This window comes from Giraffa tippelskirchi, chromosome 6 (assembly GCF_054371585.1).
Source record: "Giraffa tippelskirchi isolate mGirTip1 chromosome 6, T2T-mGirTip1v1.2.pri, whole genome shotgun sequence".
NCBI classification, from domain to species: Eukaryota; Metazoa; Chordata; class Mammalia; order Artiodactyla; family Giraffidae; genus Giraffa; species Giraffa tippelskirchi.
Window position 1 is genome coordinate 5,284,359 of NC_137280.1, and position 26,496 is coordinate 5,310,854.

The 26,496-nt window shown below is 42.9% G+C and overlaps 1 protein-coding gene across 12 annotated transcripts in view; it reads left to right on the forward strand.

Annotated features, from left to right (window-relative positions):
- The window catches only part of WWP1 (WW domain containing E3 ubiquitin protein ligase 1), a 137,768-nt gene that overhangs the window by 17,628 nt on the left and 93,644 nt on the right, over positions 1 to 26,496 (forward strand). For 8 of the 12 annotated variants that reach the window (XR_014055759.1, XR_014055760.1, XM_081496804.1 and 5 more), the window contains exon 2: positions 9,254 to 9,347. The exons of the other annotated variants lie outside the window; for them this stretch is intronic. The gene's annotated coding sequence lies outside the window, so the exon portion shown is untranslated. The remainder of the gene's footprint in view (positions 1 to 9,253; positions 9,348 to 26,496) is intronic. 12 annotated transcript variants of the gene reach the window in all.

The window sequence follows — 26,496 nt, forward strand, 5'->3', positions numbered from 1 at the left end:
GTCTTAATATCTTCTGCTTCTGTTAGATCCATACCATTTCTGTCCTTTATCGAGCCTATTTTTGCTTGAAATGTTCCTTTGATAATGTAATCCATTATCAGATGACAAAAGTTCAACAATGCAAAACCGCAATTATTTTTGCACCAGTGTAATACAAGTGGTTTGGCTCTTACAGGCTTGCTGGGCTCTTGTAGCTCGGTCTTGGTATCTCACCAGCACTTACAACATTTCTCTTGGGAAGGTCTGTACTGTGTTCTAAGTAGCTGTCTTTTCCCCAGACTTTTAGAGTCTGCCTTATGTATAATTTGGGGATTAGCTTATGACTTCTGAATTATTTTGAATAGTTAGGGACAGAAAGTATTGAGTTTTATGAGCTTTTCTCTTGTTAATATATTTTTGGATATTTGAGTATTTAATAAGTCAAATGAACATTTTAGGTAACAGTTATCCTCTACTTTTGTATTGAACGTTTATCTGTTGAGACTTTATTGTGGGCTGTGGCGATGCGGTCATGTTGGTAAGGTGTACATGGACTTGGTGCTCAGAATTATCCAAGCCAAGATGGGAGAGGGTACAGGTGGTTTATCGTCCCACCTGTATAGGATTTTTCTTTAATGTTTTAATTGAAAAGTTTCAGTTCTATGCTATATAAGCATACTTTTTAACATAGCCACTCTTACCATTTCTACAGGTTAAATATTTTATTCATTGTGAATCTTACACACATTTTTTGAGTGTGTAGTAAGGGCTGAGCAGTGGGCCAGGGGCTGGAATTATAAAGATGAGAAGTAATAAAGAAATTTCCAGTGTGGTGGGGTAGATAAAGAAAAAACATGGTTCCAGTGATGTGTTTGCTTGAGCTGAATCTTGTGGGATGATTAGGAATGACGTAGATGAGCAGTAGGAATAACGTGTAGGGTGTCACTGGTGCCCCGACGTGTCTGTGAGAAGCACCTAGGGCCCTCTGGCGGAGTCCCTCGGTAATTCTCACATGCAGCTCGATTGAGGAAAGCTGGTAGTAGGTTGGAAATCTGTCAGTGAGCTTTGGATAAAGAGCTTTTTTTTTTTTTTTTTTTGGAGAAAACCAGTTATTTTCTCTAGCTGAATTTTAATGAACAGAGGTGGCAGAGAGTGTGTGTATAGTTAATGCATCTGAATAACCACAAATACTATAGTTTGTTAATAGCTAGAATAGACCTGTTTCTCTTCTAGACCCTATGTTCTAAGCAGCTCTGCCATGTCTTTGCTTGTAAATGTTAACTGTGAAGGTGAATTGGAAAGAAAGGAAATCACGCATCTTTGGGGCTGGGCGCTGCTGCCTACCTGGGCGCAGGTCTTTCCTGTCTGCCTTGAGTTCCTTACCTACCATGTTCCTGGTAAAACAGGGATTGTTGTCTGCGTTTGTTGACCGTTGTATTCCCCAGTGCCTCAGAGTGCCTCTCTCACCAAGGGAAATGGCAGTTAATCCCCTCCTAAACTTTCCAATTTTGGAGATACCTGCATTTTCACCCATTCTTTTCTCTCTCTAGTCTCAGTTGTAAGAACTGTGTTTTTGCCTTTGTGTTAAATCTCAGCCAGTGCTTCTCAGACATCTTGCCATAGGAGTCATTGTCTTTTCTGTTACGTCAGCATGTTCCTGCCTGAAAGCACATTCAGGTCTCTTCTGTCTTCAAAAACAAAGCTGTGTACCCCTCCCTTTAAGACTGTATCTCTTTTCCTTTATTATCACACATCTGAAGAGGTTTTTGGCTGTTGATTTGCTTCTGAAGCCTTTGGCCTCTGGGCCTCCCACTCCGTTAAAATTGCCCTTGCTGAGGGCCTGGTGGCATCCCTGTAGTCTTAGTAAACTGTTTTCTCTTTTACGGATCTTACCGGAGTACTTGCTGGGCTGAGCCACGCTTCTTCTCCTTCAGATTCTTAAACTTTTGGTTTTTTCAATCCTGTGCATGGTCCGCACCTGCCGTTCAGCCTTTCAGTATTGCTGTTCCCTAGGTGCTATCTGTACTGCTAATTGCATGCCAGTGGCTTTTCCTGGGTGAAAGACCACCTGTCGCAGCAGGCGGCTTCAGTTGGTTCTTGAGCTCCTGCTTATGGGATGTCGTGCATACCTTTACCTCCAGCATCTATTTTCTGAGCTCTGTCTCAATTGGTCAGCAATAATTTTGGGGGGCCTTCGCTCAGCCAGGCTTTAGCCTGGGTTCTGGGAGTGAATAGATAGAATTTCTGCCCTTGGAGGTAGATACAAGGTTGGAGATAGAAAGTGAAAGTGAAAGTGAAGTCGCTCAGTCTTGTCCCACTCTTGCAACTCCATGGACCAGGCTCCTCTGTCCGTGGGATTTTCCAGCAAGAGTACTGGAGTGGGTTGCCGTTTCCTTCTGAGATAGAAGTAAGAGGATAAAATAACTGAACATAAATGATTGAGAATTACTAGGAAAGATAAAATAGGGTGAGGTGATAGAGGTGAAGGAGTGGGGCTCTTTCTGTGCCTGGGGCTAACTGGAGATTCTTTTTGGATGGGTTATATTTGAGTGGAGCCCTGAGGCTGAAAAGGTAGCCCAGGGAATGTCAGATGAAGCAGGGAAAACAAAAGAAAAAGGGAGGGGAGCGGTAGGAGTCGTAGGGGCACCTGGTCACATGGAGCCAGGTTTGAGTTTGGGTTTCCTGGAGTTAGAATGAGAGACCTTTGGACGGTGAAACAGCTTTTGTGATGATCCTGCTTTGGAAAGCTCGCTCTGACCACTGGATCGGGGATGGATGTGAGGTGCACGCAAGCATATGACGTGTGAGGAGGAGTCGAGAGGTGGGGCAGAGAGACCACGTGCTGCAGTTTAGGTGAGAAATCATGAGACTTGGAGAAGAAGGCGGTATTGGAGGTGGTGAGAAGTAATCTCTCTTATCCCTGCATCTGATTAGTCCGCCAGTTATTACAGATTCTGGCCTCAGTATCTCTGCTGCTTCTGTTTTTAGTCCCTTTCCAGTCTAGCCCACTGTCAGGCTACCCTCACAGCGCTGTTAGAGCAGTTCTTCCAGAGTGGGAGTCCTTCCCTGATGAAAATGCACTGGCGCTCTGTGGCTTTCTTAGTAGTCTTCAGGGGCAGCTTCTCGCTCCCCTAAGGGTTCATCTCTTGAAACTCTCTCCACAGACTTTGCTGAGCAGAATCAGTGATGTATTCGCTGCCCATATTGGTGGTCTTCTCCGAGTACAGAAGGACTTGAGAGCACTCTCCTCTCGTATGTACAGTGCTGACAAAGGAGTCCTGCACAGCTCATCTCCGCTGTTAACCGCTTCTCTGATGCCTTTCCAAATACTTCTTCACTGTCCCACAGAATCTGACTTAGATGCTCCTCTGTTGTTTAGTCACCAAATCATGTCTGACTCCTTGTGACCCCATGGACTGTAACCCGCTGGGCTCCTCTGTCCATGGGATTTCCCAGGCAAGCATACTGGAGTGGGTTGCCATTTCCTTCTCCAGAGACTCTCTCCAACCCAGGGACCAAACCCACGTCTCCTGAGCTGGCAGGCAGATTCTTTACCACTGAGCCACTGCTCCTGGGGAAGCCCGCCCTTCCTCTGTATTTCTGCTGTATTCTGTGCACCGCCCTGTCAGTGAGCTTGACACTGCTGATTGCCTTGTCTGTTGTTATGGCTAAATTATAAACTCACTGAGGGCAAAGAGCATATCTGAGATGATTTTTGTATTCCTAGTGTCTAACACACTACCTGAAAACACGCATTAGTAGATTTATATGCTGAATGATTTAATTCAGAAGTGTTAAAAGATGCCTACTTTGATTATTGATTTGATTATTGATACCTACTTTGATTATCAGATACCTGTTATCTGCTTTGTTGACTGATCAGCTCTGTTTTGTCCCAAATTGATTGTCTTTTACTGGAAAGGTTAGAGGCCTGAGTCAGGATTTCAGAGGAAGTGTGTGGAGGCCCAGTCCATGTTTGTTGACTGGATCCCCATCTGACGGTGCAGAGAGCTTCAGGAGAGAACGGGTGTGAGGTGGCCGCTGTTTGGTCTCGGAAGAAGAGGGGGGATGTTTCAGCAGAGGGTGAGGCGGCAGCTGAACTGCATGGGTGGAGAAGTGGTGGGAGGTGAGAAAGAAGGTTGGCTGTTCCTTTAAGAGGTTATTTGATCAAAGCATTTTGTTTTTATTATCTTCTTGTCTTTTTTTTAAATAACATAAGCTTCAGGTCGATTTGATGGCCGAAAAGAAGAGGGTATAAATGGGAAGAGAGAGTATATTTAGGAAGTGAAAGCTGTGTAGGTACTTGGTCACTTTGGAAAGGAGGGTAGTTTTCATTTTCAGAGACTCAATACTAGGACAGGGTATTGCATAATATATTTTTATAAGAATCTCCCTCAGAGATTATTTAAAAATGGTAGATGGGGCGAGTGTCTTAGAAAGCCAAAGAATTGAGTTTAAAAGCAACCTCACTGTCAGAAAAATTAATTGATAGAATTGCAATAAGCAAGATTACATTTTTCTATAAATGCTTTATTTTTCATTGTCTTATATTTAATGTTTTCCTGTGTTATGTGCTTAATAATTTAGTATTTACATATCACTTTATAATTCACAAGGTGCTGATATAATAGTAATTTCTCCTAAGACATCTGCCGCTGAGAGAGGTTAAGTTACTTGTTGAAGGTTATGTCAGTTTATTTATTAAGCCTTTGTAAGCCAGTTTTCTTAGCTATTTGTCAATATTAATTCATTTAATTCTCTTAATAAATCTATGAGGTAGGTACCATTATCTTTCTTATTTTAAAGATACAAAAACGGAGGCAGTGTAGGGTGAGGGAGCTTGCCAGCAGTGGAACCAGGATTTGAACCTGGATAATCTGGCTGCAGAATTTACTCTCTCAACTACTCTTATGCTTTCTCTTAGTAGATGTGGGTGTGTGGGCGCAGAAGTTCAAATTCAGACTTGCCTCTGGTAAGTGATAGTTTCTTATTTTCAATCATTTGTTATTCTCTTCCGCCTGCTCCCACCCCCATCAGCCAGACTGAAGGACTTCTATCAGTGAAAGTTTACTTGTTGACAGGATATGAATTGGGTTTCTTGTAACTTCTAACGTTACAAGATGTTGAGAGTTTTATATTAAGTTTGCTGTAAATGTAGTTTTGTTTTGTTTTTTTTACCAACCTCTGACTTGGAAAAGGGCAAAACCCAGTATTTCTGTCAGCTCCAAATGGAAATATCTTTGATATTTGATCTCTCAACTGGCCTTTACTTTTTGTGTGTTCTAGTTACTGCTAGCTTAGCCTCCAGTGGAAATTTAAAAGCATTAGTCGCTCAGTCACGTCTGACTCTTTGCAACCCCATGGATTGTAGCCCTCTATGGCTCCTCCGTCCATGGGATTCTGCAGGCAAGAATCCTGGAGTGGGTTGCCATTCCCTTCTCCAGGGGATCTTCCTGACCCAGGGATCAAACCCAAGTCTCCTGCATTGCAGGCACATTCTTTACTTCCTGGTCTGAGCCACCAGGAAGTACAAAGTCTGTTGTTGATTATTTATTGCTTTTTGGGGAAGGAATTTGCATTCTGTACGGACAGGAAGATCTTGTAAATTTTGCTGATTTGAAGTTGACATGAAACACATTCTGTTTGAAAGAGTAAGTGGTTAGTTTTGCTTTGGGTAGGTGATTGTAACTATGTCTTATTGACTGGGGGCGAGCACCTTGATAGGAAAAGCAGAGCTAGTTGTGTTGCTCCGATCATGTTTGTGTTATGAATGGAGCCTTGCTGTGATGGAAAACTGTTTTAAGGCAAAGAAGTAGATAGAATTTAAAGTACCCAGAATCAAGAATTACCTTAATTGGAATTAATGAGAATGAGAAAGAGCATTAAGTAGTTTGACTAGATACTGGATGCGAATTTTTAGTGAGTAAAGTTGTAGGAAATAAATTGCAGGGAATTAATGGACAGTAGGTATAAGGCATGTGTCGTGATAATTTGAGGAGGCATAAGGTTAAATTCAGCGAGGCTTTTGACTGTTACAGCAAGGGATATGCAGTAACAATACAAGTATTTGAAAGTTTGAGAAAGGAAAAGATATTTTTATTAATTAGGTAACTGAGTAGATTGATCACACAGAGTGAGGAGAGCATGGTGGTCACATAGTGTGAACATCTGAATTGGGTGGAGGTAAATTATTAGAGTTGGATATTAATACAGACTTAGGAAATTTGACATTTTGAAGATAAATACATTTTTCTCATTAAAAAAAAAAAACAACACCTCCTGTGTTCCTCTCATAAACTGGCATGTATTGTGCACTAAAATAAACTTTGAAGTTTACAGAAAGTACAGAAAGGTGGAAGGCAGATGCAGAAAGGTGGAAGAGAGAAAGTTGTGATTATTAGATCCTATAATTAGATAGGCACTTTTAGATTAAAAACAAAACACCCAGACTACAGTTGGAGGATAGAAAGTTCCTGTGGATGCCAGTATACCGCAAGTGCTCTTCAAGTCACTGGAGTTGTACGGTTCAAAAGCGCTAGTTACTCCTTTTCACTCCGTGGCACTTGCAGATTATCAGGAGGGTGAAATTCCTGTGTTTGCTTTAAAAGGATTAATCAGTGAAGTTTATACAGAGAGGTTAGTGTGGACAAGGAAAGTTTTTAAGAAATCATTTAGCTTCTACCCCAAATAATTAAAAGTACATATTGAGACCTCAGCACCAAGTTTATTTGAAAGTCGAGGAAAAGGCACAGTGGTTGAGGGCTCCTGGGAAGAAAGCCGCGTAGGAAATAAGAGTAGCAGTGCGGACACAGACTTAGAGAACAGACTTAGGGACACAGAGGGTGAGGGAGGAAGGCGAGGAGGGGACGTATGGAGAGAGTAGCATGGAAGCATACGTTGCTACCTGTAAAGTAGATAGCCAGTGGGAATTTGCTGTGTGACTCGGGGAACTCAAACCAGGGCTCGGTCACAACCTAGAGGGGTGAGATGGGGAGGGAGGTTCCCGAGGGAGGTGACATATATGTACCATGCTGATATTTGGCAGAAACCAAGACTGTAAAGCAATTATCCTTCAATTAAAAATAAGTAAATTTTTAAAAAAACAAAATTCAACTCAGTAAAAAGAGAATAGTGTTAATGTTGCAGTGTTAAAATTTGAAATAGCCTGTTTCCTTGAGATGGGAATGTGAATGTGTAACTGGGAAGTGCTGTGCAGACATAAGTAGGGGTGGTCTCAGGCCGCGGAGAGCTGGGGGTCCGAGGGGCTCGAGTTCCATGGACAGGCGCTGAAGAGGCAGTGCAGTGCTGGATGCAGCTTCCGGAGCCCGGCACGGGGTCGCCCCTGCCGTCGGTGCGATGGAGGGGGGCGAGACCCAGGGTTGGCGCAGATGCGGAGGCTGGAGCGAGGGCGGCGGCCTCAAGTGGGGAGGAGCCGCAGGACTGAGTGTTCAGAGGCCGCCCGGGAAGTCGGAAGTAATCTCGGAATCGTAGGAGACCGCAGTGGTGATTATTGGGAGAGTTCGATGAAAGTGAATGGTTCTGAAGTTGAAAGGCACTGGGAACTGAGAAAGGTTTTCCTCCTTCCTCTCCCCTTCTGCCCACATGGAGTCCCCAGGGCTTTGAAACCGAGGCCTGGTGATATGTAGCCTGTGTAAAATGGTTTTTTCCTTTCTGAATGTTTCGGTCCTACAGAAATTGTAAAATCTAACAGAATTGTGCTTTATTACATCAGGATTCTACTAGTAAAATATTCTTGAGATACATCCAAAAGCTGTCTCTGCAGTTAGAGCCATTGCATTGTTTTCTAAGGTTGCCCTTTGGGATTCTTTAGGGTCCTCATGTACCCAGGACTGAGACTTTCCCAAGAGGCAGGACTCAGCCTGGATGGTCTGTCTTTATCTTTGCCACATTCATTGAGTTTTAAATTTTGTGCTGTTGCCTAAATGGCTTTTTAACCTTTTAAGTTCCACGTCCATTGGACTAACTTTCTTTGTATGTACCATCCCGTCTTGTTGCTGGGATGTTACCTGTGTATTAATGTCCTCAAACTAGAGTACCAGTGTGGAAATGGGGACTTGGTCTTCTACCACTTTTGTGTCCTTGCCATACCCACTTGAATAGACTAGGCAGTCACTAAGTATATTTATTAATTGATCCAGGCAGATGGATACATGATGATATTTCTCTGGCTTTTGTAATCTGTAATGCTGTGCATAGTATGCAAAATGAATCAGATCTGTTGGATTTTTTAAAGAAAAATTTTGCTTCTGACTCAAGAATGACATCTTAAAGGCAGCAGGCAATTAAGATATACTTTCTAAGTGAGGCGTTGATAGGTCTGTAACCTCGGAGGACTGGAAATGTCGTTATCTACATTCAGGACTTGCACTGTTCTTTGCAGTTGAATAGTAATGAGCTCTTATACAACTCTGTGATATTTTTAAAGGATTGAACTGGACATAATCAGCTTACGTATAACTAGCCATATATGTTATGACCTAAATTCATTTGGATGAGTAACCAGTTCACTCGAAAGTTTGTTAAAACTCAGACTTTGTTTTTTTCTTTTGCCACACCTGGTCACATAGCTGTTTAAGTGGCAGAATTGGAAATGAAATTCGAGTAGTCTGACTGCAGAATTGGCTCTTGAAAACTCTGTGGCATGTTGTCTTCCACAATTTGTTCCTCCTCTTCTGTTCTCTGTCTCCACTGTCCACCCAGATAGCTAAGTGGGACATTTTACTTGTGTGTGGAATCCTCCTTCCTTCTAAGACTCAGCTAGCCATGATCATCTGTCAGAGATCTTACATGTATGCTGAGCTTTCTCCTCACAGCCAGTGCTCTGGTTCAGATAAACTTGTTATTTTAAATCTGGACCCATTTCTACCGAAGTCATTCTTCTAAAATGCAGTTGTTGCTGTGGAAACCTGTCAGTGTTACCTTCAGGATAAGCTTTAAACTTTAAACTACTGTGCTTTCTTTATTTTGGATACCATATGAACTATCCCATAGGGTTCTTTATAGTTTAGATTACTGTTTGCCTGTGGGCCTCCTCACTTTGTACCAGCCTTACCAACAGTTCTCTGAATGCTCCATACTTTTCTGTGATTCGTTTTGAAGAATTGCACTCAAAACACACAGTTTATTCGAAGGTTTCCTTCTCTGAACCTCCTCCTGACTCACCCACTTTCTATTCTGTGCCCCAGATGTAGTGGTTGCCATTTTGCATCTGTTTTAGTAACTGTCACACTGAAAGCTGTTTATCTGTTTATAGGTTGTCTCCTCACTAGACTATGAGCTCCGTGGAAGAAGGAATCGTGTCTTACTCACCCTTATATCTCCAGTATCTAGAACAGTTCCTGTACAAAGTAAGTGATTAACTAAGGCTATATTTAGCAGTTAAACCCCAGGCATGTTGCTGGTTAAGCCTGTGTAGACTGAGAGTGCATTGTAAGTGATTAACTAAGGCTATATTTAGCAGTTAAACCCCAGGCATGTTGCTGGTTAAGCATGCCTGTGTAGACTGAGAGTGCATTGTAAGTGATTAACTAAGGCTGTATTTAGCAGTTAAACCCCAGGCATGTTGCTGGTTAAGCCTGTGTAGACTGAGAGTGCATTGTAAGTGATTAACTAAGGCTATATTTAGCAGTTAAACCCCAGGCATGTTGCTGGTTAAGCATGCCTGTGTAGACTGAGAGTGCATTGTAAGTGATTAACTAAGGCTGTATTTAGCAGTTAAACCCCAGGCATGTTGCTGGTTAAGCCTGTGTAGACTGAGAGTGCATTGTAAGTGATTAACTAAGGCTATATTTAGCAGTTAAACCCCAGGCATGTTGCTGGTTAAGCCTGTGTAGACTGAGAGTGCATTGTAAGTGATTAACTAAGGCTGTATTTAGCAGTTAAACCCCAGGCATGTTGCTGGTTAAGCCTGTGTAGACTGAGAGTGCATTGTAAGTGATTAACTAAGGCTATATTTAGCAGTTAAACCCCAGGCATGTTGCTGGTTAAGCCTGTGTAGACTGAGAGTGCATTGTAAGTGATTAACTAAGGCTGTATTTAGCAGTTAAACCCCAGGCATGTTGCTGGTTAAGCCTGTGTAGACTGAGAGTGCATTGTAAGTGATTAACTAAGGCTATATTTAGCAGTTAAACCCCAGGCATGTTGCTGGTTAAGCCTGTGTAGACTGAGAGTGCATTGTAAGTGATTAACTAAGGCTATATTTAGCAGTTAAACCCCAGGCATGTTGCTGGTTAAGCCTGTGTAGACTGAGAGTGCATTGTAAGTGATTAACTAAGGCTATATTTAGCAGTTAAACCCCAGGCATGTTGCTGGTTAAGCATGCCTGTGTAGACTGAGAGTGCATTGTAAGTGATTAACTAAGGCTATATTTAGCAGTTAAACCCCAGGCATGTCGCTGGTTAAGCCTGTGTAGACTGAGAATGCATTGTAAGTGATTAACTAAGGCTGTATTTAGCAGTTAAACCCCAGGCATGTTGCTGGTTAAGCATGCCTGTGTAGACTGAGAGTGCATTGTAAGTGATTAACTAAGGCTATATTTAGCAGTTAAACCCCAGGCATGTTGCTGGTTAAGCCTGTGTAGACTGAGAGTGCATTGTAAGTGATTAACTAAGGCTATATTTAGCAGTTAAACCCCAGGCATGTTGCTGGTTAAGCCTGTGTAGACTGAGAGTGCATTGTAAGTGATTAACTAAGGCTGTATTTAGCAGTTAAACCCCAGGCATGTCGCTGGTTAAGCCTGTGTAGACTGAGAGTGCATTGTAAGTGATTAACTAAGGCTGTATTTAGCAGTTAAACCCCAGGCATGTCGCTGGTTAAGCCTGTGTAGACTGAGAGTGCATTGTAAGTGATTAACTAAGGCTGTATTTAGCAGTTAAACCCCAGGCATGTCGCTGGTTAAGCCTGTGTAGACTGAGAATGCATTGTAAGTGATTAACTAAGGCTGTATTTAGCAGTTAAACCCCAGGCATGTTGCTGGTTAAGCATGCCTGTGTAGACTGAGAGTGCATTGTAAGTGATTAACTAAGGCTATATTTAGCAGTTAAACCCCAGGCATGTTGCTGGTTAAGCCTGTGTAGACTGAGAATGCATTGTAAGTGATTAACTAAGGCTATATTTAGCAGTTAAACCCCAGGCATGTTGCTGGTTAAGCCTGTGTAGACTGAGAGTGCATTGTAAGTGATTAACTAAGGCTATATTTAGCAGTTAAACCCCAGGCATGTTGCTGGTTAAGCCTGTGTAGACTGAGAATGCATTGTAAGTGATTAACTAAGGCTGTATTTAGCAGTTAAACCCCAGGCATGTTGCTGGTTAAGCCTGTGTAGACTGAGAGTGCATTGTAAGTGATTAACTAAGGCTGTATTTAGCAGTTAAACCCCAGGCATGTCGCTGGTTAAGCCTGTGTAGACTGAGAGTGCATTGTAAGTGATTAACTAAGGCTGTATTTAGCAGTTAAACCCCAGGCATGTCGCTGGTTAAGCCTGTGTAGACTGAGAGTGCATTGTAAGTGATTAACTAAGGCTGTATTTAGCAGTTAAACCCCAGGCATGTTGCTGGTTAAGCCTGTGTAGACTGAGAGTGCATTGTAAGTGATTAACTAAGGCTATATTTAGCAGTTAAACCCCAGGCATGTTGCTGGTTAAGCCTGTGTAGACTGAGAATGCATTGTAAGTGATTAACTAAGGCTGTATTTAGCAGTTAAACCCCAGGCATGTTGCTGGTTAAGCCTGTGTAGACTGAGAGTGCATTGTAAGTGATTAACTAAGGCTGTATTTAGCAGTTAAACCCCAGGCATGTTGCTGGTTAAGCCTGTGTAGACTGAGAGTGCATTGTAAGTGATTAACTAAGGCTGTATTTAGCAGTTAAACCCCAGGCATGTTGCTGGTTAAGCCTGTGTAGACTGAGAATGCATTGTAAGTGATTAACTAAGGCTGTATTTAGCAGTTAAACCCCAGGCATGTTGCTGGTTAAGCCTGTGTAGACTGAGAGTGCATTGTAAGTGATTAACTAAGGCTGTATTTAGCAGTTAAACCCCAGGCATGTTGCTGGTTAAGCATGCCTGTGTAGACTGAGAGTGCATTGTAAGTGATTAACTAAGGCTATATTTAGCAGTTAAACCCCAGGCATGTTGCTGGTTAAGCATGCCTGTGTAGACTGAGAGTGCATTGTAAGTGATTAACTAAGGCTGTATTTAGCAGTTAAACCCCAGGCATGTCGCTGGTTAAGCCTGTGTAGACTGAGAGTGCATTGTAAGTGATTAACTAAGGCTGTATTTAGCAGTTAAACCCCAGGCATGTCGCTGGTTAAGCCTGTGTAGACTGAGAATGCATTGTAAGTGATTAACTAAGGCTGTATTTAGCAGTTAAACCCCAGGCATGTTGCTGGTTAAGCCTGTGTAGACTGAGAGTGCATTGTAAGTGATTAACTAAGGCTGTATTTAGCAGTTAAACCCCAGGCATGTCGCTGGTTAAGCCTGTGTAGACTGAGAGTGCATTGTAAGTGATTAACTAAGGCTGTATTTAGCAGTTAAACCCCAGGCATGTCGCTGGTTAAGCCTGTGTAGACTGAGAGTGCATTGTAAGTGATTAACTAAGGCTGTATTTAGCAGTTAAACCCCAGGCATGTTGCTGGTTAAGCCTGTGTAGACTGAGAGTGCATTGTAAGTGATTAACTAAGGCTATATTTAGCAGTTAAACCCCAGGCATGTCGCTGGTTAAGCCTGTGTAGACTGAGAGTGCATTGTAAGTGATTAACTAAGGCTGTATTTAGCAGTTAAACCCCAGGCATGTTGCTGGTTAAGCCTGTGTAGCCTGCATTGTCATAAAAAGTATGCTTGTGGACTTTGAACGCTTCTGAGCCACAGTTTTCTCATCTATAAGATGGGTATAGTACCTCCCTACTCATACAGTGTTACTGTAATGCTCGTATTAAAGAATATATATAGATACAGAAGCAACCTAAGTGTCCATCAACAGATAAGTGGATTAAGAAGATATGATGTGTGTGTGTGTGCGCGCGCGTGAATGGGGTATTAAGCGGCCATAAAAAAGAATGAGATTTCGTCATTTGTATCAGCAGATGAACTTGGAGGGTATTATGCTCAGTGAAATAAGTCAGACAAAGACATACTGTATGATATCACTTATATGTGGAATCTAAAAAATACAACCAACTAGTGAATGTAACAGAAAAGAAAGAGTCAGAGATACAGAGAACGAATTAGTGGTTACTCGTGTTGAGAGGGAAGGAGGAGGGGCAATATAAGGGTAGGAGATTAACAGGTATTGACTATTACGTATAAAATAAGCTACGAGGATATATCTGTACACATGGGAATACAGCCACTATTTTATAATGATTATAAATGGAGTATAATCTTTAAAAATTATGAAACTATACCGTACATCTATAACTTACATAATATTGCACATCAGCTATACTTCAATAAAAAATTCATTATCACATTAAAAACTTATGTATGTAACAGTACTTTATGTGTATTTTAAGTGCCACGTGCATGCCTGCTAAGTCTCAGTCGTGTTTGACTCTTTACGACCTTATGGACTGTAGCCCGCCAGGCGCCTCTGTCCATGGGATTCTCTAGCAAGAATACTGGAGTGGGTTGCCATGCCCTCCTCCAGGAAATCTTCCCAACCCAAGGATCAAACCTGTGTCCCTTAGGTCTCCTGCATTGCCAGGCACTTACCACTAGCACTCCCTGGGAACCTCTTAAGTGCCATGCAACTTTGTTATTAAATGAAGTATGAAAGCTAATTGTTGAAGTAGATGATTTTGTCTGCTGTGTATCTTGCCTGTTAAGGCAAAGTAGTGCTGTTTTTGAACCATTTTTATCACTTGCAGTTTAAATTTTCAGTTACTGGTGACTAGAGGCTTGCACTCTAGAGTCTGAAGACTGGTCTGTATAGAACAAAGGGAGCGATAGCTTGGGGGCGGAAATCTGGGTGCAGAAAATGTTTTAAGCAGTTAGGGCAAACAGTCTTTTGCCTAGTTGGCAGTTTCACAGTCTGCACAGCGTTTTAAACTTTACAATTCTTTTTTAAATAACTTATCCTCAGTCTTTATCCTCAGCAGTGACCTTTCGGTCTAATTCACTAATGACGTCCCTCAATTTTCTTTTAATCTACCTCCAGGTTAATTCATATCTTCACTTATCCTTCGATCCCTCATTTACTGTTCAGGGGAAGAAGTACCTTTTTCTTGGGAGACTAATCACACGCCATCTGTGGGAACGCTGTGGTTTTTCCTTGTTTGCCTTGTCAGGCTGCAGGCGTACTCCCTACCTCATCTGATGAATTAATGATCTACATTTTTCTGTATCTACTTCCTTGTCATCATGCATTTTTTACACTTTTTGAAATTCTGTAATTTGATCATGCCAATTCCAGATTGTATTAACATAGGGAAGTTAATAATAAAAGCAAACATTTGGGAACCAGTTACTCTGCTCAGAACTGGGTCAGTACCAACACAGTTAAAGAGCTGCCTGTGAGTACCTCTGTCACCTTACATTCCTGCCTTTCTCCAACCCCTGAAGTAACTGCCATTTTCAATGTTTTTTTTTTTAATCTCTTTTTTAAAAAATAGTATTACCTCAGATATGTTTCTTTATTTTGAATTTAGTATTATATTTAGAGTCTTTTTAAAGCTTGCAAAATGATATTTTATTATAAGAAAAGTCTAGTTTATAAACAAATCTTTGTATTTCAATGAAAATATCCAAGTATCATAAAAGAATGATAGAAAAGGCTCAGTACATATTCCGATTTATAACAAGAAAATAACCGTGGAGACTTATTTTTGTACAATGTGGATATTGCTGTACCATATATAAAAGAAAGCTCCTTACGTGGAGTGCAGAAGTGTAGCCAGATGTATCTCCACACACTAGTTTCTTGAATTTGTGCAGCGTGTTTCAGGTAGATTCATAGCGCCCTCCTCAAAGAGTGGTAATTGTCATTTGCTTGCCCTTGGCACCTCAGCAGTTCTGCAGTGGGCTTCATTCAGTTGTTCATACTGATCATATAAGCTTTTGAGACGCGGGATCCACAGTGTTCCCATGTTTCTGGATTTTCTTTTTTTCCCATTGTGTCACTGTAGCATTTTCAGAAGAAATACATAGCAAAAGATGAAGCTATGGTAACTGCAAAAAGAATTCATTTCTTCTTTGTCATTGGAAGTCTTTCTTGATGCTCAGTGTAGAACATTAAGTCTTGGAGGTGGGACTCAGTGAAAGAAAGATGTTACTATTTTGAACTCCTGTTTGTCTATTTGCGTTTACTATTACATTTTCTAAGATCCATTCTGTAGAAGGCAATGGCACCCCACTCCAGTACTCTTGCCTGGAAAATCCCATGGACGGAGGAGCCTGGTAGCTGCAGCCCATGGAGTCGCTAAGAGTCGGACACGACTGAGCGACTTCACTTTCACTTTTCCCTTTCATGCACTGGAGAAGGAAATGGCAACCCGCTCCAGTATTCTTGCCTGGAGAATCCCAGGGACAGCGGAGCCAGGTGGGCTGCCGTCTATGGGGTCGCACAGAGTCGGACACGACTGAAGCGACTTAGCAGCAGCAGATCCATTCATGTTGTTGCCTATAGCTATAGCTCATTCATTCTCACTACTGTATAATGTTCCATTGTGTATTAGCCTAATTCTTTTAAGGATACCTGATTAACAATGTTGGGATAGTTTCAGGTGGACAGCAATGGGACTCAGCCATACATATACATGTATCCATTCTCTTGTGGGACTCTTTTATGTTGTTTCACTTTATTTGTTGTTGTTTTTAGTTAGTCTCTAAGTTGTGTCTGACTCTTTGCAACCCCATGGACTGCAGCATGCCAAGCTTCCCTGTCCTTCACTAACTCCCACAGTTTGCTTAAGTTCATGCCCATTGAGTCAGTCATACCATCCAACCATCTTATCCTCTGCTGCCCCCTTCTCCTTTAGCCTTCAATCTTTCTCAGCATCAGAGTCTTTTCCAGTGAGTCAGTTCTTCACATCAGGTGGCCAAGGTATTGGAGCTTCAGCTTCAGCATTAGTCCTTCCAGTGAATATTTAGGACTGATTTCCTTTAGGATTGACTGGCTTGATCTCCTCACAGTCCAAGGGACTCTGAAGAGTCTTTACCAGCATTACAGTTCAGAAGCATCAGTTCTTTAGCAATCAGCCTTCGTTATGGTCCTACTGTCACATCTGTACATGGTTACTGGAAAAACCATAGGTTTGACTCTGTGCACCTTTGTCAGCAAAGTGATGTCTTTGTTTTTAATATGCTATCTAGGTTTGTCATAGCTTTCCTTTTCTCCAGACAAGAATCCTGGAGTGGGTAGCCATTCCCTTCTCCAGGGATCTTCTCAACCCAGGGATACAATCCAGGTCTCCTGCATTGCAGGTGCATTCTTTACCTCCTGAGCCACCAGGGAAGACCCTCCAAGGAGCGAATGTCTTTTAATTTCAAGGCTGCAGTCACCATCAGCAGTGATCCTGGGAACCCAAGAAAATGAAATCTGTCACTGCTTCCACCTTTTCCCTCTTGTATTTGCCATGAAGTGATGGGACAGGATGCTATGATCTCAGTTTTTTGAATGTTGAGTTTTAAGTCAGCGTTTTCACTCTCCTCTTTCACTTTCATCAAGGGGCCTTTAGTTCCTCTTCGCTTTCTGCTGTTAGAGTGGTATCATCTTCATATCTGAGGTTGTTGGTATTTCTGTCAGCAATCCTGATTCCATCTTGTGCTTCCTCCAGCCCAGCATTTCTCATGATGTACTCTGCATAGAAGTTATATAAGCAGAGTGACAGTATATAGCCTTGATGTACTCCTTTCCCAATTTTGAACCAGTCAGTTGTTCCGTGTAAGATTCTAAATGTTGCTTCCTGACCTGCATGCAGGTTTCTCAGGAGACAGGTAGGGTGGTCTAGTATTCCCATCTTATGAAGAATTTTCCACAGTTTGTTGTGATTCATATAGTCAGTGAAGCAGAAATAATATTTTTTGGAATTCCCTTGCTTTCTCTATGATCCTACAAATTTTGTTAATTTGATCTCTGGTTCCTCTGCCCTTTCTAAACCCAACTTGTACTTCTGGAGCTCTCGATCCACGTATTACTGAAGCCTAGTTTGAAGAATTTTGAGCATAATCTTACTAGCATGTGAAAAGAGTGCAATTGTATAGTTTGAACATGCTTTGGCATTGCCCCTCTTTGCAATTGGAATGAAAACTGACCTTTTCCAGTCCTGTGGTCACTGCTGAGTTTTCCGTATTTGCTGGCATATTGAGTGCAGCGCTTTCACAGCATCACCTTTTAGGATTTGAAATAGCTTAGCTGAAATTCCATCACCTCCACTAGCTTTGTTCGAAGTGATGCTTCCTAAAGCCCACTTGACTTTACACTTCAGGATGCTGGCTCTCGGTGAGTGACCACACACCATGGTTATTCGGGTTATTATGATCTTTTTTTGTGTGTACTCTTGCCACCTCTACTTAATCTCTTCTGCTTTTGTTAGGTCCTTACTATTTCTGTCTTTTATTGAGCCTGTCTTTGCATGAAATGTTCCCTTGGTATCTCCAATTTTCTTGAAAAGATCTCTGGACTTTCCCATTCTACTGTTGTCCGCTACTTTGCATTGTTCGTTGAATAAGGTCTTACCTTCCCTTGTTATCCTCTGGAACTTTGCTTTCAGTTGGGTGTATCTTTCCTTTTCTCCTTTCTTTTCACTTCTTTTCTTTCCTCAGCTGTTTGTAAAACCTCTTCAGACAGCCACTTTGCCTTCTTGCATTTCTTTTTCTTTGGGATGGTTGTGGTCACTGCCTCCTATGCAGTATCACAAACCTCCGTCCAAATAGTTCTTCAGGCACTCTGTCTACCTGATCTAATCCCTTGAATCTATTCATCACCTCCACTGTATACTCATAAGGGATTTTATTTAGGGCATACCTGAATGGCCTAGTGGCTTTCCCTACTTTCTTCCATTTAAGTCTGAATTTTGTAATAAGGAGTTCATGATCTGAGCCACTGTTAGCTCCAGGTCTTGTTTTTGCTGACTGTATAGAGATTCTCCATCTTCACCTGCAAAGTACAAAATCAGTCTGATTTCAGTATTGACCATTTGGTGGTGTCCATGTGTATTGTGTTGTTGGAAGAGGGTGTTTGCTATGATCAGTGTGTTCTCTTGGCAGAACTCTGTTAGCCTTTGCTCTGCTTCATTTTGTACTACAGGGCCAAACTTGCCTGTTACTCCAGCTATCTCTTGACATCCTACTTTTGCATTCCAGTCCCCTGTGGTGAAAAGGACATCTTTTTTGGTGTTAGTTCTAGAAGGTCTTGTAGGTCTTCATAGAACAGATCAGTTTCAGCTTCTTGGGCCTTAGAGGTCGGGGCAGAGACTTGGATTCCTGTGATGATGAATGGTTTGCCCCCTGCTCTTCCCCTGTAGCATATTGGACACCCTCCGACGTGCTGGGCTCATCTTCCGCTTGTCATATCTTTATGCCTTTTCATACAGTTCATGCATTCTCGTGGCAAGAATACTGGAGTGGGTTGCCATTCCCTCCTCCAGCAGCCCTTGTTTTGTCAGAAATCTCCATTATGACGCATCCATCTTGAGTGGCCCTGCACTGTATGCTTCATAGCTTCACTGAGTTACATGAGGTCCTTTACCACAGCCAGGCTGTGACCCGTGAAGGGGTCACTGTATTCACCCTTCACCACAGCCTCACTGAGTTACACGAGCCCCTTCACCACAGCCAGGCTGTGACCCGTGAAGGGGTCACTGTATTCACCCTTCACCACAGCCTCACTGAGTTACACGAGCCCCTTCACCACAGCCAGGCTGTGACCCGTGAGGAGTTCATTGTGTTCACCCTTCACCACAGCCTCACTGAGTTACACGAGCCCCTTCACCACAGCCAGGCTGTGACCCGCGCAGGGATCACTGTATTCACCCTTCACCACAGCCTCACTGAGTTACACGAGCCCCTTCACCACAGCCAGGCTGTGACCCGTGAGGAGTTCATTGTGTTCACCCTTCACCACAGCCTCACTGAGTTACACGAGCCCCTTCACCACAGCCAGGCTGTGACCCGTGAAGGGGTCACTGTATTCACCCTTCACCACAGCCTCACTGAGTTACACGAGCCCCTTCACCACAGCCAGGCTGTGACCCGTGAAGGGGTCACTGTATTCACCCTTCACCACAGCCTCACTGAGTTACACGAGCCCCTTCACCACAGCCAGGCTGTGACCCGTGAGGAGTTCATTGTGTTCACCCTTCACCACAGCCTCACTGAGTTACACGAGCCCCTTCACCACAGCCAGGCTGTGACCCGCGCAGGGATCACTGTATTCACCCTTCACCACAGCCTCACTGAGTTACACGAGCCCCTTCACCACAGCCAGGCTGTGACCCGTGAGGAGTTCATTGTGTTCACCCTTCACCACAGCCTCACTGAGTTACACGAGCCCCTTCACCACAGCCAGGCTGTGACCCGTGAGGAGTTCATTGTGTTCACCCTTCACCACAGCCTCACTGAGTTACATGAGGTCCTTTACCACAGCCAGGCTGTGACCCGTGAAGGGGTCACTGTATTCACCCTTCACCACAGCCTCACTGAGTTACACGAGCCCCTTCACCACAGCCAGGCTGTGACCCGTGAGGAGTTCATTGTGTTCACCCTTCACCACAGCCTCACTGAGTTACACGAGCCCCTTCACCACAGCCAGGCTGTGACCCGTGAAGGGGTCACTGTATTCACCCTTCACCACAGCCTCACTGAGTTACACGAGCTCCTTCACCACAGCCAGGCTGTGACCCGTGAGGAGTTCATTGTGTTCACCAAGTCTTGCCAGACATTTATTTGTTTTAGTATTTTCTAAGAACTGTGACTTTGTTGATCCTCTCTGTTACCTTTTTTTACTTCATTAGTTTCTGTTTTTTTTATTATCTTTTGCTTCCTTAGGGTTTACTGATTATTATCTTTCTAATTTAACAGATTGTCCTGTTAACTCATTTATTTTCAGCCTTTCTTCTTTTCCTAGTACAAGTCATTAAGGCCATAGATTTGCCTCAAACTATAACATTTACTGTATTCCAAAAATGTTTGTAATTCAGTTACATTCGGTTTTTAGTGTTTTTTTGGAAGCCTGATGTGCTGCAGTCCATGGGGTCACAGTCAGTCGGACACGACTTCGCAGCTAAACAACAAAACATTTTTATTTTTTTAAATTGTATTTAGTTACTTATTTTTGATTGTGCTGGGTCTTCATTGCTACTGGAGGACTTTCTCTAGTTGCAGTGAGCAGGGGTCTTGCTCTTGCTGAGCCGTGCAGGCTTCTCGTTGCGCTGGCTTGTTACAGAGGACGTGCGCTGGGGCAGGAGGCTTCAGTACTTGGGGCCCGAGGTTTCTACAGCGCAGGCTCAGAACTCGTACCCTGTGGCCTCAGTTGCTCCTGACATGTGGACTCTGTCCAGACCAGGGACTTCACCTGTGTCCTCTGCATTGGCAGGTGGACTCACAACCACTCTTCCCAGGGAGTCCAGCTTTTAGTATTTTTAGAAAAATTTCCATTACGGTTTCTGACGACTCATGCAGTATTTAGAAGTGTAATTATTTTCTATTTGTATTTTAAAAATTTATCTTTCATTACTGATTTTTAACTTAACTGCATTTTGATCAGCACCCAGGAACAAAATTATACATATTCTTTGAAATTTAGTGACATTTTCGATACCTCCCAATGTATGTATTGTTTTTCTATATGTCCCATGTATCCTTGAGAAGAATGTTTGTTTTCTAACACTTAGGTTCTCTTCATTAAATTCTTGTTCATCATTTTGTTTTTAGGCATTTTTTGATTCACTTGATCTATAGAAAATTATTGAAATCACCCAAATCAGTGGTCAGTTTGTCAGTTTCTTCCTGTAGTTCTAAGAGTCGTTACAGGCTTTTCTCCTCCTAGGAGATGGTGAATTTTTTTTTTTTTTGCCTTGTCTGGATAGAGATTTGATTTGCTTAGAAATGTTCCAGGGTAGAGAGAGACTAGGAGAAAGCACAGGGTGTAGAATTCTCTTTTTAATTTTCACTGTCAACTGGGAGAACAGCGTACTCACAATACTGAACTGAGAGGCTGCGTTCTTTAGGTTCCTTTGGACTCTCAGATGCAGATTAGAGTTCTGATCCTTTTTGTCCTGCTTCCTCTCAAACTTCGTCCATTAGTCCTTATCACTTCATCTCTTGGCCCATGCTGGTGTTCCTACTCTCAACTTTTGGGGCACTCACCACATCTGCCTTATTTTCATCTTTCCAGGTTGATCCTTGCTGAGATGGTTGAACTGGAGTGACTTCTCCCCATCACTTGTAGGAGACTGCTGCTCTGTGTTTGAACTGAGATCAACAGAGGATTAGCACTTCACTTCACCTAAGCATCCTCTCGGTGAAGGGGCCAGCATTTCCTCTGGTAGCTCATCAGTTCTGGGAGGCTTAGAAGTTGGAGAGTGACAGTCTTTTGCTTTTACTGAGTATTTCATCTTCCAGAGAGTTCTCACTCGATCCTTCATACACCCTGGTCTTACTTCTGGCAGATGCAGCAAGGCCCCAGTCCGAGATGACTCACTTCCTGTTCTTGACCATTACTGTTCTTGAAATTCTTTACTTTGCCAGTTTCGGTGTCTCTCCCGAGGCTGTCATTCTAGTTGGAGATCCAACCAGTCCATCCTAAAGAAAATCAACCCTGAGTATTCACTGGAAGGACTGATGCTGAAGCTAAAGCTCCAGTACTTTGGCAACCTGATGTGAAGAACTGACTCATTGGAAAAGACCCTGATGCTGGGAAAGATAGAAGGCAGGAGGAGAAGGGGACGGCAGAGGATGAGGTGGTTGGATGGCATCACCGACTCAATGGACATGAGTTTGAGCAAGCTGCAGGAGAGGGTGAAGGACAGAGAAGCCTGGCGTGCTGTAGTCCATGGGGTCGCAAAGAGTTGGACATGACTTAGCGACTGAATAGCAAGCTGATGCTGCCATTTCTCCTGTTCCTTCTGTAGTTGCTCTTCTGCTTTTTCTCTCACAGCTGGGGCATCAGGCTGACCTTTGTGCTCCAAAGATAAAAGCTGCCTGAAAGCTAGACAGGGAGGTACCAGCAGAGGAGACATCTTCGGTAGGAGTACTCTGAGGCTTTAAATGCAGTTGGGGTCTCTGGAACGGTCCTCTATCATCATACCTATAATATCTGGAGAGCAGTGGTCTTTGGTGCTCCACGACTGAACATCCTATTTATAGAGCTTCACAGTCATCGTCCCTCTACTACCCACTACAGCTTGCCTTTTTGCCACTGTTTATCGTGAAGTCATGGCCTCTGTCACGGCCTCTGCTGCCTTAGTCATGATGGCAATCGTGACCTCCATAGAGATCACGGTGTTTGCCTTCAAAGCTCTCTTCACCTCTTCTAGGTGAATAGGCAAATCCAGCCTGTCTGTGCAGGACAGCTCCTCCGGTCCGTATCTGTTTTGTGAAAATTCTGGTTTCTTTTTCAGTGAAAAGAATCACCATCCTTGTCCCTGTCCTGTCCTTGATTCGCAGTGTTCCCTGGAATTCTGTTGTCCAGAGATTCTTTACTGAGGCTCTGGATGCTGAACAGGGCCTCCAGGTTCTCAAACTGAGCATAATCAAAACCTTTCAACCTCCCCGCATTACTGGGTCCTCACGGTAACTGCCTGGTGCCGATAGCTCTCTGAAAAATTCCTGAGTGGAGACTTCTGTCTCTCACAAGTTGGGCTCCCTAGAAAGACCACGTGGCGAAGTGGCCCTGTGCCCAGCAGCCTGTGGAGCAGTGGGCAGGATGTACCATCAGTCATCATAACTGTGCCAAGTGGTTGAAACAGCCTCCAGATCATCTGTTTTGGGGTCATAGATGCTACTTCTGCCATGCTATACCATTTCTCAACCCAGAAGCCTGTTAGGGATTTCCCATTCTTTTTGGCTGAGATCACTTTGTTGGGCTGGGAGAAGGAACCAAAACAGGCTTTTTTTTTTTTAAGTGTGAAAATTTGGAGTCCTCTGTCTGCTTGCTTAGATTGAATGTTGTATCATTTTGTTTTCCCTAATAATGGCTCTTTTTCTGCTATTATAACTGAGCCCAGCTTTCTTTTTGTTTATATCTGCCTAGTATGTCCTTTTCCATATTTTTGCTTTCATGCTGTCAGCATCTTTATTTTGTAGGCGTCTCTTGTCTTTTGAATTTGCTGTTACTGTGATTATTTCTATATTTGGATTCTCTCACTTTGTGCTTTCTAATAATGCTGGTTGTTTATGCTTTTTTTTTCCCTTTCCTTTTCTAGCCATTTTTTGGGAATTGACTTTTTTTTTTTAATTGTATTCTCTTCTACTCTACTAGTTTGGAAATTACACTCCTTACTTCTGTTCTTCTCTGGTTACCCTTGAAATCCTGCTGGGACTGCCGTATAGTCCAGAGTTAAGCCAGAGCAGTCACTCTGCTGGACCGTGCAGAGAGTTGACCTCCTCAGCTCCTGTCCTCTCTCTGCCTGCCCAGCCCCTCCACTCTGTGCTTCTGTCCTTGGTTCTGTATTTTAATGGTTTATTCTGGTTTTATTTACCTACCGTAATAAGATGTCACTATTGTTATTTTATTGACAGTGTTTATTTAGATTTACCTGTATGCTGACCAGTTTCTTTACTCATCTTTCCTTTCTTGCATCTCAGAGCATCCTTCTGTGTAATTTTACTCTTTTTTGGAAACGTGTCTTTTAGATTTTGTCGAAGGAAAGGCCTGCTGTTGGTAAACTCTTCTTGGTTTATCTGGCAAAGTCTTGATACCTTCTGAGTTCCAAAGAGAGTTTTGGTGATTGAGTAAATTTTCTCTCAGTTTTCGCAGAGAGATGCTTGTTCTGCCTTCTGTGTTTCCATTGCTTGTTGAGAATTCCGCTGTCCCTTGATGCTCTTCTGTGGGTCGGCCCTCTTCTATGGCTGCTTTTAGCATGCTCTGTGTTTTGGTACCCTGCAGTTTGACTGCTGGGTGTCCCTGGGTGTCCAGATGTGAGTGTCTTCATGTTTATCTGAACTGTTTTATAAGGTATTTCTTAGAATTGTGAACAAGTGTATTTCATGGTTCTAGAAGACAAAGTCATTTTCTCTGCTAGTATGACCTTCTCTTTCTTCATTTTCTAAGATTATGAGTAGAAATATATATCAGGTCACATTTTATCTTTTCATGTCTTTTAGTTTCTCTTTGATTTTTCAAGCTGTGTATCTCAGCATTCAGTTCAGTTCAGTCACTCAGTCGTGTCCGACTCTTTGCGACCCCATGAATTGCAGCACGCCAGGCCTCTCTGTCCATCACCAACTCCCGGAGTCTACCCAAACCCATGTTCATCGAGTCGGTGATGCCATCAAACCATCTCATCCTCTGTCGTCCCCTTCTCCTCCCACCCCCAATACTACCCAGCATCAGGGTCTTTTCCAGTGAGTCAACCCTTCGCATGAGGTGGCCAAAGTATTGGAGTTTCAGCTTCAACATCAGACCTTCCAATGAACACCCAGGATTGATCTCTTTTAGGATGGATTGATTGGATCTCCTTGCAGTCCAAGGGACTCTCAAGAGTCTTCTCCAACACCACAGCTCAAAAGCATCAATTCTGCGGCGCTCAGCTTTCTTCACCGTCCAACTCTCACATCCATACGTGACCACTGGAAAAACCATAGCCTTGACTAGACAGACTTTTGTTGGCAAAGTAATGTCTCTGCTTTTAAATATGCTATCTAGGTTGGCCATAACCTTCCTTCCAAGGAGTAAGCGTCTTTTAGTTTCGTGGCTGCAGTCACCATCAGCAGTGATTCTGGAGCCCAAAAAAATAAAGTCTGACACTGTTTCCACTGTTTCCCCGTCTATTTCCCATGGAGTGATGGGACCAGATGCCATGATCTTAGTTTTCTGAACATTGAGCTTTAAGCCAACTTTTTCACTCTCCTCCTTCACCTTCATCAAGAGGCTCTTTAGTTCTTCTTCACTCTCTGCCATAAGGGTGGTGTCATCCACATATCTGAGGTTATTGATATTTCTGCCGGCAATCTTGATTCCAGCTTGTGTTTCTTCCAGCCCAGCGTTTCTCATGATGTACTCTGCATATAAGTTAAATAAGCAGGGTGACAATATACAGCCTTGACGTACTCCTTTTCCTATTTGGAACCAGTCTGTTGTTCCATGTCCAGTTCTAACTGTTGCTTCCTGACCTGCATACAGGTTTCTCAAGAGACAGGTCAGATGGTCTTGTATTCCCATCTCTTTCAGAATTTTCCACAGTTTATTGTGATCCACACAGTCAAAGGCTTTGGCATAGTCAATAAAGCAGAAATAGATGTTTTTCTGGAACTCTCTTGCTTTTTCGATGATCCAGCGGATATTGGCAATTTGATCTCTGGTTCCTCTGCCTTTTCTAAAACCAGCTTGAACATCTGGAAGTTCACGGTTCACGTATTGCTGAAGCCTGGCTTGGAGAATTTTGAGCATTACTTTACTAGCGTGGGAGATGAGTGCAATTGTGTGGTAGTTTGAGCATTCTTTGGCATTGCCTTTCTTTGAGATTGGAACGAAAACTGACCTCTTCCAGTCCTGTGGCCACTGCTGAGTTTTCCAAATTTGCTAGCATAGTGAGTGCAGCACTTTCACAGCATCACCTTTGAGGATTTGAAATAGCTCCACTGGAATTCCATCACCTCCACTAGCTTTGTTCGTAGTGATGCTTTCCAAGGCCCACTTGACTTCACATTCCAGGATGTCTGGCTCTAGGTGAGTGATCACGCCATCGTGATCATCTGGGTCGTGAAGATCTTTTTTGTACAGTTCTTCTGTGTATTCTTGCCATCTCTTCTTAATATCGTCTGCTTCTGTTAGGTCCATACCATTTCTCTCCTTTATCAAGCCTATCTTTGCATGAAATGTTCCTTTGGTATCTCTAATTTTCTTGAAGAGATCTCTAGTCTTTCCCAATCTGTTGTTTTCCTCTATTTCTTTGCATTGATCGCTGAGGAAGGCTTTCTTATCTCTCCTTGCTATTCTTTGGAACTCTGCATTGAGATGGGAATATCTTTCCTTTTCTCCTTTGCTTTTTGCTTCTCTTCTCTTCCCAGCTATCTGTAAGGCCTCCTCAGACAGCCATTTTGCTTTTTTGCATTTCTTTTCCATGGGGATTTTCTTGATCCCTGTCTCCTATACAATGTCACGAACCTCTGTCTGTAGTTCGTCAGGCACTCTGTCTATCAGGTCTAGTCCCTTAAATCTATTTGTCACTCCTACTGTATACTCATAAGGGATTTGATCGAGGTCATACCTGAATGGGCTAGTGGTTTTCCCTACTTTCTTCAGTTTAAGTCTGAATTTGGCAATAAGCAGTTCATGATCTGAGCCACAGTCAGCTCCTGGTCTTGTTTTTGCTGACTGTATAGAGCTTCTCCATCTTTGGCTGCAA